Below are 16491 nucleotides of genomic sequence, written 5' to 3'. Positions count from 1 at the left end.
AGAAAATGAAAAAATAAGGACAACGAGATCACCTGGAAGACCTCGAAAAAGGTGGCATAAAAGCTGGACATCATCGTCACAGGAAAAACAAACGCCCTAAAAAGAGAACTATGTAGCTAATATAAAACAGGACGAATTCCCCTAATAATAATAATAAGAAGAAGTGCTGCATCGTTATAAAAATAATAGATACGCATAACCTAATGTAAACATCCTAGAGATTACGTATATATTATCGTTTTTAAGAAATATAACTATTTGAAAAAGGATCAATTCTCCTTCCCATAGACGCAGACTCATAGAAATTCGTCGAACTGAAGTAGTCTAGACTTTACCCCCATAAGGTATACTCTTTGTTAATTCTGTAAACCGGTGAGCCTTGTAGGCATCAATGTAACTAATAAGAAACTACGTTTTGGAAAATGGACGGGGATTATTCATAATTTTTTATAATCTAGTATTTCTGTTTTAGTTATTAAGTCGGTATTAGTCGTTAAGTCTGTATTAAGTATTACTAATAAGTCCGTATTTAATTTCGATAATAAGTCTGATTTCCGTTTTCGTTAATAAATCTGTATTCTATTTTAATTAATAAGACTGTATTCGGACTTCGTATTAATTTCGTATAAATTTTTAGAAATTCTACTTTATTCATCAACATACTCTCCTTCAAGAGTGATACATTCATTTTAACGCTCTTGTTACTTTTCGATACCCTTGCAAGCTGACTTTTAAAATTTTGGTCGCTTTGGACGAACTTTACTGGTTGCTGTCTACTCAGATGATGATCTTTTTGATTCAGGCGTGTAGTGGTGGATCTATGTTTCATCGATTGTCACATACCAACACAAGAAATACTTTTTATTTCGCTGTAACAACTCCAAACAGTGCTATGAATCGTCGACGCGTTGGATTGTTTCTGGTTCGGTGTGAGGTGTGAACTTCGAAGGCAATTTGCGGTTGCCCAAATTTTCATGTAAAATTGTAAAGACACTACCTTCTGACATCATCAAGGTGTCAACTATTTCACGCAACTTCATTTTACGGTCTTTTAAAACTATTTTATGGACATTTTCTATATTTTCCGGACCAACTGCCGATTTTTGGCAACCAGAGCGTTCAGCATCATCGGTGCTTGTCCATAATGCTTATTTAGACACTGTTTTGCTTCAAAAGGATTTTTTCCCATCAAAAAACAGTGTTCAATCAACACACGAAATTCCTTTCTGTCCATTGTCTTGAAAATTAAAGAACGAGGGTTACTAAAACGACTTAACCTATAAACTAACGGTTAGAATGCCATGAAATTTTGACACGTACTTTTTGAAGGTTAGTGCTAACCGGAAATCACGTGGGTCTGTCAACAATATTGCCATATATGTGTCAAACCTGGGATTTATTGAGTGACGTGTTAAGATTGATGGGTAATATAAGAGAATAAATTTGAAGATAAACGAATTTAGGTAGTTTCGATTATTTCTTATAGTAACTACCGGATTTAAGCATCGCTTGTCTAATCTTCAACCACTGAATTGTGTTTCCATTATAATTTATTTGACTACTAGATTAACTTTCGCTTGTTCTTTTATTTCATTCTATGATCATGAGGAAAACAGCAAGTAGTAAAAGGTAAGGCACAACACTCCAACCTTGCTCTGCACGCCTTTGCGTGCCCTAGCAATTTCCCTAACATCGCATTCATTAAAGCAATTCGACCCAAAGTACAAATTCTTCCCCACGGGTTAAACAATCAAAACAAAAATATTACATCGATGTTTAATAATTAATCGATTAAATTTGGATTATTATTTAATGATTTTAATAGTGTCAATAGTTTGTTCTAAGTTTGCAGATAGAATTAAAATAAAATATGTGAAGAGAGAGAAAAGAGAAAATATAAAATATTTTTTATTTACTAGACAGAAAAGTATTATCAATATGCGTTATTTTGTAACAATACCTTGCAAAATATTGATTTACATCTCTTGTGCAACGATCACGATCAGAGATAGAAATGTTAAAAGAAAAATTTTACCTGCTATTAGAGTATCATCAAGAAATTATCCACCTGGACATAAATCTGATAAATGGCAGATGTCGACTAGTAATAAAATTATATATATTTATTATATATTTTTCTTCGAAATTAATTATATATATATATTGTTACGTTCGGAAACGCAAAACGTTAAACTTTATTATTTAACGTCTGTTTTGGACACTCTGCGTACACCGAGTATACCCGGAACCAGGCAGGCTCCTCTTTCTCAAAGTTTCAATAATGGTAAAATTAGAGAATAAAGTTTGAGTATAGGTAAATTACAAGAGGAATGAGGAATAAATCAAAGGATTTATTAGGGGTGAATGCCAATTCCTGTTCACCAGTGCTCTAGTTCTAAAGATATTTTATGTTAGAAACAGTTACTTACAAAGAATGCGTCCTTAAACTTAGTTAGTAGCTTATTTTTACAGATCGTCTTACGAGTATCGTGTTTCTGGAGATTCTTCTTTTGTTTCTCAGTCATCTAGTATTGCCAAAACTGATTGGTATTCGCAACCATTGAGCAGCACGCTAGCACACACACACACACACAACATACATACTTCAAAATACAAACTTACAATTATTCGGATAACAATTATTAGTAATTAATAGTGGAATGATCAATAATAAAAATGATGAATGAAATATAATAGAAGAAATACTTCTGACTAAAGAATCAAACAAAAAAAATGAACTGACTGATTTTTGACTGAACCTCTGAACTCTGAACTAGATTTAAAAAATTATAGATTTATATATGAGACGTAGGGCCAAAAAAAGGCTCCTTACATAGGCCGAATATTTACCTTTTAAGGGTTCGCTTTTCACCCATTCCCGCGGGCGAACTCCGTCATCTTAAACAAAATCCGCGAGCATCGAAAATGGCGGATAGCTACACGTGCATTATCCGCCTAACAGCAGCTCGTAATCCAGCTTTTTTCTTTCGCAGGAAATTCATTTCTTGGCAACGGTTCCGGTTTTTTCTTGTGCGTTCATCCGCCCTTCTTTCTGGTGAAGGTTTGTTTGCACAATCTCGCAAGCATTCCAATAAATCACAACAGCGGAGGTTACACTTGTGTTATTCACGCAGTGGCAACAATTAGTAAGTTTTATATTTACTTCCTGGCAACGGTTCCGGTATTGTCTTGTGCGTTCACCTGCCCTTCTTATTCCAACGCCCAGCGGATGTGATTACAAGATTACAACTAGACCAAACTTTTCGAATGTTCGTGTACCGCCGTAGAGGACAAACGGGTCGCACACCTGTGTGTATTCCCGATATGTGTTGAAAAGTATTAAGAATTAAGTAAATAAAAAGTATAAAAATAATATCGAGAAATTATAAGCGTAGCGGGACGTCGCATTATATATATATATATAGCATTTTTATATATTTTAATAAAAATTGATGGTAAACATATTCTTATATTCTAGCAATTAATTTTTCGATATTACTTTTAATTGAATATTTTTCTTTTATATTTATATATTTGATTAGACTATTAAGTCTTACAACAATGGATCTCAAGTTTTGTAATAGTATATTTCCGATTAAAATTCGATTAATTCTAATTCCGATTTAAATTTAGAGTTTGAATTAAAAAAAAAAACAAATAAAAAATTAGACACACGTGGAATAAATGAAACAAAGTCGTTCTAAAAAGTGTCGAATCATCGCTAATAAAAACCGAGTAAAATTTTAAACTTCGCATAATTTTTAACGTTAAAAATAACACTTATACGATTAAGATTATTTCGTAACGCAAAAAAATTATTGGCGATTTATATTATAGATATATTAAAGTTCGTTAGTATTTGAATTTTACGTGTTTTTCAAAAAATAAAAATAAAAATCAATATATATATATGTAGATTAAATAAATAAGAGATAAAAATGTAATTAAAAGAAGAAGAAAAAAATAATCTAGACACTAACTATCATATTTGTCCGGATATAGAAAAATTGCACTAAATGTACACTTGGTGAAAGTTTAAATGTTTAATATTATTTATATCTCCTCCGTTGAAAGTTTCATTTTTAGTCGCCTGTTACGACAAGCAGGGATTACTGAGGGGGTATTAACCCGCCCACCCTACGTGTGTTATTATTATTTATATTATTACATAATGATCTTTAAATATCAAATTTTGTTTGTCTGATTTAAATAAATGTAATTTCATTATTTCGAATGATATTTTTTTTCGTAAAACAATTTAAGAGAATAAAAATTATAGAAATGAAAAAAATATTATTTGTTTCAGATTATTTTTAATCTTATCCGTTGCGGAACATATTTTTTTAACAAAGTATAATGTTTATAGAAATAACGAAGCGAAAAACGATGAATCATTGAAAATTTTAATATTTTGTAATCAAAATTACCACGTGTCGGTAATCAAACTAATATTTTCAAGGAAATTCGTATAATAAAAAATAAAATATAATAAAAATAAAAAACGTGCTACGAAAAATTGGAACCACGTAAAAATCTAAAATTAAATTTAACGTTTTCTTTAACTCATGATAACGCTTTAAACAATAAAATAATATTGTACTTTCTAAGATATAAATACGATGTTTGAATAAAGCAAAAGCAGATATTCGAGCAACTCAACTGCATCGATTTAGAATAAAACATTTCGCTATAAAAAAAATAGAAAGAATAACTTCGAGTTTTCTGTTCTTTTGGACCATCTTAGTTCACGTAAGTATCGCAATAATTTAATGCTAATAACGAAAATTAAATGATTTCATTAAACTTTTCTCACATCACTTAGAGAGACTTAGAGAGAATTAACTGATTAATTTAATAATATTTTAAAGATGAAACAACAAGTGAATAATTTTTTCTAAAGTAAAAAATATTGTTTTTTTGTAATTTTTTAGGGAAATAATCAACATGCGTTTTCTTTCAATAATTTGCGTATTTTTAATATTCACCTTTTTTCAACAAACACGGTTCAAGGTTATGCTACTGGTTCGAGCTCTGCAGAACCTAAAGGCTCGATCATTAATCCTCCACCACGGAAATGTCCTGAAGGATACAAACTAGATCGTCGCTTTGGATGTAGAAAAGTTATTAAGGTTTAATAACTTATAGTATTAATAAAATTATAAATAATGTAACATAAGTGGAGAATAAATGTTAAATTAAAAATTGAAAGAAAAAATAAATATTAAAAGTACCTTTTCCTATTATATTTTTAATTTGTAAATTATATACTTCGATATAATATTAAATATAAAAATTATATTGTTGCAAGAGAAAAAAATGTAAAAAACCAATTTTTAAAATACAATAATCATTGCATTGAAATAATAAACATTTTTTTGTTAAAGATATTACTACCTAATATCGAATAACAATTAACGTACGTGCTTTCAACGTTCAGTATTAAATTTGTTATTCGTTTAGAGAAAATAGTAGTGTTTAGTCCGAGAATGTTTTCTCTTTTCTTTTTTTTTTTACTTATTACGTTCAATATTTCTTTTGGCAAAGGCTTATGTAAAGTATCCCGATATAATTTTATTACCGAAACTAACAAAACAAATTACGAAAATTTTCTAGGCTCGTGCTGTATCGTGGTCGTCTTTGGTACAATTCTCTTATTGATTCATCGTTTAACAGTTCTATGTTTAGTTTTTCTAATGTTTTCCTTTTTGATTTAATTTTGATGTTAAGCGTGTTTTTCCTTATTTTCGCAAGAACCAGGTTTTGGTTTGTACCGTATTTGCAGACCGTATTGGCACTCTGACGTCCAGTATTTTGTGGGGTGTATATTCCTATTGGTATTATGTAGTCTATTGTTGATTTTTATCCTCTAGTGTTTTCAAAGGTGAATTTATGCTATGGTTTATGTGGATAAAATGTGTTGTTGATCCGTAGCTCATTCCTGGCGCAGAAATTAATCAGCGTGTCCCCGTTGTCGTTCAAGTTGTCTTCGTTGAAACGAATTTTGTTACATTATTTATTGATCTTACCTTGCGGCCAATTTTGTTTAATTCATTTTTTATTTTAATTATGTTGGACTTGGGATAAAGTCCTCGAATAACGATTTTATAGCTCTTCTCGTTTTTTTCTTGATACGTGTGGTATCCCGCGTTTTTAGTTTTTAGTGCATTTATTATCTTTCTGAACGTATCTGGTGTGGTAGTTTGTACTTTCACTTGGTTGTCTTTAAGTTGTTTTATTACATAGTTATTTTGTCCAGTTATTTCATCCAGTAACTCGAGCAGAGGGTCGATAATTTCCCCGTCGATGTATATTGGTGGTGGTTTTACTGCTTTTTTTCCTTCCAATTTTTCTGTAGTATTTTATGGTTCTGTTGACTTGTCGAGTAGATCATATGAGCTGCTAACGGGTATGTCTTGAAGCTATTTGGTTAGTAATTGTGCGGAAGAGTTATTATTGTTGTTTTTTGGTTCACCCATCCTCCGGTTTTTTAAACCCTGTAATTTGGTCGATTTAGCGGGAATCCAGTTTTGCGAATCTTCCGAGTCTGTATCCATTTCACTTTCCATACACGAGTTTCTATTATCTATTTTGATTATTCTCTTTTCTGTACGAGCAAGGTTAGAGTATTGTTTTGTTTCCATCGACGGTTTTCCTATTTCGGTATTAGCTCTTGTTCGAATAATATAACTGCTGCCGTTATTAACTATTTTAAGAGGTGGGGTGTTGTTAATTTCCATGGTCAAAGCCTTTTTGCCATAGGCTTGAACACGCGGTTATTCGTGTGGTTGCAGTATTACATCGCTAGGAGACTGGTCACTTTACCCTTGTGTCTGCGATGTAAAACAAACGTACGTTACACTGTATCTCAACGTAATTATTATTTAAATACTTATATTCTCAGGAGCGGTAAATAAACACGTCCGTATTTACTAACGATTGAACGAAGAATGTGAAGACTTTTAAATCTTATTTCAGGACCCCACAAATATCCGATAATTGGAAATATGTATCATTTTCAAGTTGACGTTGGTGTAAGGAATATTATAATATTTTTATTTAGAAATTATACTGAAAACTGTGATTTTTTCCAGTCCATATAAAGTTTTCACTTAATATTAATTCTTTTTCCAATAATACAGAACATTTACTTAAGAAATTTTGGAGAATAAGTAATAAATATTATCCAATTCACAAGGTCGGGAGCTTCTTTATTTCTTCGATAACTTTATTTGATCCAGATAATATTCAGGTAAATTATTATAAAATAAAAATAATTATAAATTATTTTTTATTTAATTTGACTTGAATTCTACAAAAATTAAAAAAAAATATTATTAATTTATAAACCTATCGCCATCTTTGTTAGACCCCGTTTCGCAAGTTGTGCTTTGCAGTGACCATTAGAACATCTTACTGGATCATCCAAAAAAACAAAAAAAACTAGTTTGTGTACTTTTGTACGCACGTAAGAAATTATAATTCTTTAGCGTAACAAGAGATTTATTTTCGCAACCTATATGCCTTACAACGTTCCACGTTTGTTTGTGATGGAAACTTCCTTTTAGATACATTTTTACAATGATAGTAATAGGCATTAAGCTTTTCTGAATTAGTTTTAGAAATCTCAAAAACTGAAACCAAAATTTAAATGTATACTGATATTGGTCAAAAAGCTATAAGAGATTATAGTTTAATAAGAATTATTGTAGAAAATAATTTATAAATAACTAAGATGTATTCATTTTAGAATTTTTCTGATAGAATATTAATGCACATGACTTCTTCCTAGTGTGAATAAAAAGAAGACGGTGTCTTCAATACTCTTTCATAATTTCAGTATCGTCGGCTTCTTCTAACCGTTGTTGAAAATAATGCCCTGTCTCTTCCAGTAAAATGATTGATCATCTATGCGGAGAGAATAAGTTTTTTAATGCTTTGAATAAATATTTTTCAAGAGAATTGTAATATTTGTTTCTTAAAGAAGCAAGATTATTATTTTTACCTTTTAACAGATTCATATCTTGCTTATTCCTTGTAACTGTGCTCGACTTTTGTGTGATTCGTACAGTTCAATTTTTAATATTTTCAAATAAATATTAATTGAGTCTTGAAATGCAATCGCCGGATAAGTGTCAGTTAAAGTTTTTGCTATTTCAACTTACAACCAACCATTATAATATTTCAGTAAGTACTTAAAAATACCTTCTAGTATATGCACAACTCAATATTCTCTCTGAACTCTCTTAATGTGTTCCCTCGTCGCTCGTTTTTCGAAAATTGTTCTTTGATCATCTAGACTTACTATCTGGTGCATTCTTTACTATTTTTTCCAGAACGCAAACTCAGGCAAAGCAATATGCACAAACATAAAATAATCTTTAACAATATCGCATCAAAATGTTAAACGTTTTTGATGACGTTCTCCAGGGTTGTAGGAGCACCAGTATTTCATGTTCTGCTTATTAACATATCCATTAATATGGAAATCTGCTTCGTCAGTAAACCATAAATGTTACCAAGGGTTTATGGTGAACGAAAACGTTTCAACATCGTTCTCGCTGAGGTTTCTCGTAAGGATTAGTCATTTTCGTTGAGATATTACACGATTAGCATTTTGTATGAGTGAAACTGTAGTCTTTTTTTATAATTACGTACACTGTTTGTTCTTTTATTACCGTAAAGGCTGCAATTCCTTATAGATTTACGTCGATTGCGCATATTTTCACGTTGTACTTGATCCATGCATTCTGGTGTCGCTACTGATGTTAGTGGTCCTGGATACGTCTGGTTAACCATTGTCCCTATTTGTTTGAACCTTTGAACCCATGAACAGATAAGTTGCGTGCTCGGCCCATCACTTATTCGTCCAATATTAAAATGAGTTTAAAAAGTGCCATGCGCACGAACCAACGATTTACCGCAATTGAGATATTGCTCAAGCGCAAATGTGTGATGCGTTCCCGACCAGTGACTCATTGCGTATGGTAAATTCGCAAAGCACACGCATCGAACTGTACCTCTCTTACTTACTTCAACCCATTAGTTTACGCGCAATGACAATTTGTTAAAATTGAAAGTTATTTCATATGTGATCTTTAAATATTAGGTTATCAACTATAAGTGAGTGCGGTTATTTTAATAATAATCTATAGACAAAATCCGTATTTATTTCGTTTCCAACCAAATAGATATATATATTTATAAAATATTAAATTGTTGTATTTTGAACATTAAAATATATTACCCACTTATACAGTGTAAATTAAAATTTCATTTTATTCTCTATCAATATCTACCGATTACGAATAAATTATCTAAAACTGTATTTGCATTTATATTATTTTTTTAAGGACAATATATATAAATATACCTATGCAATAGGTATAAACTTTACTCGAAGAGGTTTAGACGAGGTCAGAGTGGCATCTGCCACAAATGTAACGTCGTCTAGTTCATCCACCGGTTCCAACTTAAGATTGTACAATATAAATGCTACAAACAGTTTAAGCTCAAGCATTGCGAATCTTTGACCTGCAAAATGAGGAAAAGACGAATATAAAAAAGCAATTTTAGGGTAATTTTAGATTTCATTTCTGCATGAAACATTTACCAATACAGTTTCTCGGTCCCGCACTAAATGGTATGTAGGAGTAGGGATGTCGCCCTGTAATATTTTCCGGTAAAAATCTGTCGGGATCGAAAACATTTGGATTTGGCCAATATTCTGGATTTCTGTGCACGCCATAAATATTTACAATACACATAGTTTTAGATGGAATTAAATAATGTTCTACAAAATTAATACGATTACATAATGAATAAAATAAAGAATCAATAGGATACGAACGAAATTAACGTAAAGACATAATGCATTTATTTTCATACTCAGCTGCATATCCTTAGAAATATACCGAGATATTAAATGGACGCTTGGATACAAACGAAGCGATTCCTTTAAACATCTCTCCAAATACGAAGGTTTTGAAACGACGATATCGTCAAATTATTATCTTCTCCCATAATCGATTTAACCTCGTCTCTTAGATTTTCCTAAAAATAAATACATCATTTATTATTCATCGTATGAACTGTTTAAATCGCAGAATCTAATAACATTGTAAATTTTAATAAATTTTGCTCGAATTCGAGTACTGATGAAACTTTTTATTTAAAGTTAATATCACTATTAATTAGTATTAGAAACAAGTTACTAAAATTAGTGTTACTAGTAATTGATTATTCTTTGTAAATGTATTAAATGTAAAATATTGTTTCTTTTGCTAATAATTTCTACTGATAATTGTTGCTGGAAACATTACCTGGATATCTTTGTGCTTAGCAGAAAGACTTAAAGCAAAGTTCAGTGCACTTGCAGAAGTGTCGTGACCCTAGAAAATGTTACTGCGTAGAATGTTTCTCCTCTTTTGTTTCTTAAATAAATACATTTACAAATACATACTTCAAACATGAAAGTATCAACTTCTTCACGAATTCCTTCCTCAGCAATTTGATTGTCTTTCGAAGACGCGGCTATAAGCAAATCTATCAAAGAAAGTCTTTTTTTTTCTGCATATCTGTAAGATAAAAACTCTCTTGACCTTGTTTCTTTAATTTAATTTTATCCTTATTTAAAAAATACGAATAATTTCATCGTCCTTCTCCTTACCCTTATTAAAAATGTCATCTTCCTCAATATTCTCATAGATTGGCAAACATTTCCCATTAGTTTGTTTATGAAAACGTTTCCTTTTAGCAATTATCTGGAATAAATGTAACACTTTCCTAATTTAGATATTTTTTGTAAATGTAGAACTAATTAATTATTATGAAAAACGTACTTTTTTCGAAAAACCGTGCAATGTTTTTAAAATCTCTTTTTGCAGTCTACCTTATGATGTCAGTGCAAATATAGTATCGTTGAAGTACCAAGGTCTTACAACTCTTATGAACACTCTATACTCTAACACAAAGTATACCTAATGTACCTGTGGAAAATACTAAGCTTTGTAATACATGCATACAAGTTTTAAACAAGGAGAATATTCCTTTAATATCAACATATAACGGCTTCAAATATCCAGATGTACCTCAGAATCTACCACCTTTAGATTTAGTTTCTGAAAGATTAATTTCACCTCGTATTTCTTTTATGCAGATCAGACGTCAGAGACATGTAAATGGTCAATACGGCATTTATGGTCAAGTAATTAACGTGCCTGTTTCAGTTAATACAATGGTCAAATCTCTTCCAAGAAAATTGATGACGATTATTGTTTAAATGTACATATTAAACGTAAGAAAATTCACCGATCTAGTTAATTACATGGCATTGTTAACAAGCGTATAATTAAAGCTTGGCTACAATTTTTAATACCGTCTCCGTTATATACAATCTACGATATTAAAATTGATGATTAATTTTTTAATGATAATCAAATTCACGACAAAGTTGAGCAAAATGATGTCAGAGAATACATTCCTGTAGAAAAGAGTCTTACGGCGCACTAACAGACATTAATGAGGGATGAAGAACAATATTTACGTATTGCACCGAATTAGTATTCCAATACATTGCCCTCCTGGCAAAATGCTTATTGGAAAGAGATGTTGAGTTGTTTCTTGATAAATTTAGGAATTGAAAAATTTATATTAATATAAAAATATTATTGCAATACTATATATCAAATTCATTTATGTATAAAATAAATAAAATTATAAAAAATTTAACATAAGTGGAGAATAAATGTTAAATTAAAATTTGAAAGAAAAAAGAAATATTAAAAGTACCGTTGCTATTATATTTGTAATTTTTAAGTTATATATTTGTATATAATTCTAAGTAGAAAAGTTTTAAGTAGCAAGAGAAAAAAATGTAAAAACGAACAATTTTAAATACAATAATCATTGTATGGAGAAAATAAACAATTATTTTCTTTAATGCGTTAACTATCTAATATACCGAAAAATAATTAACGTACGTTCTTGCATTAGCTATTTAGCACTCGAAGCGATAAGACGTTTTTACGAGACGCAATAATAAGTGTTTACGTGAAGCAATAATAAGTTAGAAGAACAAATAGATATACCCGTATTGTTAATCTGTCTATACTTTGGCAGTTAGTAGTAGTGTGAGATAAACAAACTTGCCGTAACAGCAAGTTTGAATCCATACTGGAACAGAATATAAATTTAAAGCTAAACTTAATCAAAAATGATAAAAATTATGCCATTAACAATCACTGGAAATCTCGGAAATTAGAAACAACGTCAGAGTATATGGATTTTGATGAATTTAGCACTAGAGATGACGCTACGAAGAAATGGAAATTCAATCCATCAAATAGTTACCTATCTCTATCTTACCTGGAAGAAACCACAGGAGAACTGGCTAATCAAAATACCAGTGAGCAACTAATTTAGCAAACTACAAGAAGTAGAAGAACTTTCAGGGAAGGATACAACGGATAGAAAAACTCTACAACCGAAACCCCCACTAATACATATAAAAGTTCAGGTCATTGTACTGCTAATTGAACTATTGAAAGAAATAGATCAAAATGAGTACACGTTAAAGCAATTGAAGGGCAATCATGTCAAAGTGCAAGTCAAATACATCTGATACCTACAGAAAGGTCACTAAGACTCTAAAAGAGAAGAATACAAACTTCTATACCTACCAGCCAAAAAAAGACAGATGTTATAAGGTAGTATTAAGAGGAATGCATCCCAGGACAGATACTAGCATCATAATCGATGAACTAAAAAAAATGAACCACCAAGTAAAACAAATAAACAATATGACTAAACGTGATACAAAGCAACTTCTGCCGCTATTCTTTATCAACCTAGAACCGAATTACAACAACAAAGATATCTACTAAATTGAAAGGCTGTACAACAGGATAGCTTCTTTTTAACCTCTCAAAACAAAAAGAGATATTCCTCAGTGTTTACGTTGTCAAAGTCATGGACATACCAAGAATTCCTGTAATAAAACTCTAGTATTTGTTAGATGCGCAGGTAAGCATTGGACTTCGAACTGGCCACATGCAGGCAAAATTAGTAACGTAAAATGCTTTAATCGTCAAGGAGATCACCCTGCAAGCTACAAAGGTTATATAATTAGGAAACAGATACAGAAATAAATGTACCCTTAGCAGAGACACAAAACAGCTATAGAAAACTGTAATTCATAGAATGTTACTACCTCTGAAAACTATAATAACAATTCCTTCAAAGGTCAACAACTAAATCTTAAAACTAGCAATAGAACATATGCAGAAGTAATTCGACCGCGTGAGAGACTATTAACAAATGAAAATAATGAAACAGAGTCAGAAATATCTGAAATTAAAAATTTGTTGATAAATACAGCTACAAACTATACAAACATAACTAATAAGCAACATGCTTTTACAATAAACGCATTTCCTATCACAAAAATCACAACAATTAAACAAAATACTAGAACTTTTATGCTAAATATAAACAAATAAAATTGATACACTTAAAATTGCAATTATGAACGCAAACGGGCTTTATCAAAGAACACAAGAGCTGAAAATCTTCTTACATACTAATAAAATAGACGCTATACTCACAGCAGAAACACACCTATCCACAAAAAATTACTTTAAAATACCATTTTACAATGTGTACAATACTATACGCCCTTTTTTTTTGTTTTCTGTAAAGATTTTATTTGTTTCAGAATATACAGTAGCTTGAGTACAAATAAAGGTACAAATAAATCTACTAACAAAAACCATAATATTAACTTAGGAAAATATACAATAGCATGGCTAACATTATAGTGGGCGACCTCGCTATTGCACATGAACGTATGTTCAGAAGATTATGCGAGGAATAGCAGTGTTTAGAAGTAGAATGCAAATCCGCCGAGTATAACTTACAATATAGTGTTACTATACTACGAGAAAAAGCTTAGGAAAAAAACTTGTATACAATAATTGATATGGAGAGAATAGATAAATCTTCAATATACAAACAAATAACAATCGTATATTTTCATATACCTGTTAAAAAATAAAATGTTTACTGCAATTCAAGTAATCAATTTTCCTTTATTATTTACGCAAGATGTTAAAAAATTTATTATTCGTAATTTTTCACTAATAAATAATTTTCTCTTTCCTGTATATATTTAAAAATTAAGAAATATAAAAAAAAAATTTAGAAACAGATAGAAAAAAATTATTAAAAAAAACTTCCCCCATAAAGGATCGAAAACTAACTTGCGGCTCAAGAAGGGAGAATACTACTACTTACTTATGTTACTAGACATCATCCCTAGACGAAATGAGACTGTAATACTCGAGGACTTAATAAATGGGAGAGTTCTAAGAGAGTGCTAAAGAGCTAATGCAAGAACATACGTTAATTATTTTTCGGTATATTATAATAGTTAGTTAACGCATTAAAGAAAATAATTGTTTATTTTATCCATACAATGATTATTGTAATTAAAATTGTTCTTTTTTTACATTTTTTTCTCTTGCTATTTAAAACTTTTCTAATTAGAATTATATACAAATATATAACATAAAAATTACAAATATAATAGCAACTGCACTTTTAATATTTATTTTTTCTTTTAATTTTAATTTAACATTTATTCTCCACTTATGTTACATTTTTTATAATTTTATTTATTTTAAATATATATGAATTTGATATATAGTATTGTAATAATATTTTTATATTAATATAAATTTCTCAATTCCTTAATTTATCAAGCAACAACTCGACATCTCTTTCCAACAAGTATTTTGCCAGGAGGACAAAGTATTGGAATACTGATTATGCTGGCTGTAGGTTCTGCTAATCTCGAATCATATGCATAACCGTCGACCATGTTTGTTGACAAAATGGTTAACATTAAAAATACGCAAACTATTAAAAGAACACGCATGTTGATTATTTTCCTAAAAAAATACAAAAAAAAACATTATCTTTTATTTCAGAAAAAATTATTCACTTTTTATTTCATCTTTAAAATGTTATTAAATTAATCAGATAATTCTCGAAAGAAGTGAGAAACGTTTAATAAAATCATTTTATTTTCGTTATTAGCATTAAATTATTGCGATACTTACGTAAACTAAGATGGTCCAAAAAAACAGAACACTCGAAGTTATTCTTTCTATTTTTTTTATAGCTAAATGTTTTATTCTAAATCGATGCAGTTGAGTTGCTCGAATATCTGCTTTTGCACTATTCAAACATCGTATTTATATCTTAGAAAGTAGAATATTATTGTATTGTTTAGAGCGTTATCATGCGTTGAAGAAACGTTAAATTTATTTTTAGAATTTTACGCTGTTCCAATTTTTCGTAGCACGTTTTTTATTTTTATTATATTTTATTTTTTATTATACGAATTTCCTTGAAAATATTAGTTTGATTACCGACACGTGGTAATTTTGATTACAAAATATTAAAATTTTCAATGATTCATCGTTTTTCGCTTCGTTATTTCTATAAACATTATACTTTGTTAAAAAAAATATATTCCGGAACTGATAAGATTAAAAATAATCTGAAGCAAATAATATTTAGTTTTCATTTCTCTTATTTTTATTCTTTTAAATTGTTTTACGAAAAAAAAATCATTCGAAATAATGAAATTACATTTATTTAAATCAGACAAACAAAATTTGATATGTAATAATAAAAATAATAATAATAACACACGTAGGGTGGGTTGGTAATAATACCACTCAGTAATCCCTATTTGTCGTAAAAAGCGACTAAAAAGGAAACTTACAAAGAAGGAGATATAAATAATATTATACATTTAAACTTTTATCAAGTGTACACCTAGTACAATTTTTCTATATCCGGACGAATATGATCATTAGTATTTAGATTGTTTTTTTTTCTTCTTCATTTAATTACATTTCTATCTCTCTTTTATTTAATCTACATATATATATTGTTTATTTTTATTATTATTTTTTGAAAAACACGCAATATTCAATAACTAACAAACTATAATATATTTACAATATTAATTGCCAGTCATTTTCGCGTGACGAAATAAACTCAATCGTGTAAGTGCTATTTTTAAGATTAAAAATTCTGCAAAGCTTAAAATTTTACTCGGTTTTTATTTGCGATGACCGGACGCTTTTTAGAACGACCTTGTTTCTCTTATTCCACGTGTTTTTTATTTGTTTTTTATTTTAATTTAAACTTTAAATTAAAATCGGAATTAGTTTTAATCAGATTTCAATTGGAAATTTACTATTACAAAACTTGAGATCCATTGTTGTAAGAGTTAGTTGTGTAATCAAATATAAATATAAAAGAAAAAATTCAATTAAAAATAATATCGAAAAATTAATCGCTAGAATGTCAAGAATATGTTGTACCATCAAAATTTTTATTAAAATATAAAAATTATATATATATATATTGTAACGTCCCGCCACGCTTATAATTTCTGGATATTATTTTTTTCCTTTTGCA

The 16491-nt window shown here is 29.7% G+C and overlaps 1 pseudogene; it reads right to left on the bottom strand.

Moving 5' to 3' along the window:
- Nucleotides 1–9370: 9370 nt before the first annotated feature.
- On the bottom strand, nucleotides 9371–14875 carry LOC122513533 (annotated as a pseudogene).
- Nucleotides 14876–16491: the final 1616 nt, after the last annotated feature.

The sequence above is a fragment of the Polistes fuscatus genome, unplaced genomic scaffold (genome assembly GCF_010416935.1).
Source record: "Polistes fuscatus isolate 324 unplaced genomic scaffold, CU_Pfus_HIC Scaffold12, whole genome shotgun sequence".
NCBI classification, from domain to species: domain Eukaryota; kingdom Metazoa; phylum Arthropoda; class Insecta; order Hymenoptera; family Vespidae; genus Polistes; species Polistes fuscatus.
The sequence above is the reverse complement of the archived record's forward strand: the minus strand, read 5'-3'. Positions and strand labels throughout refer to the sequence as shown.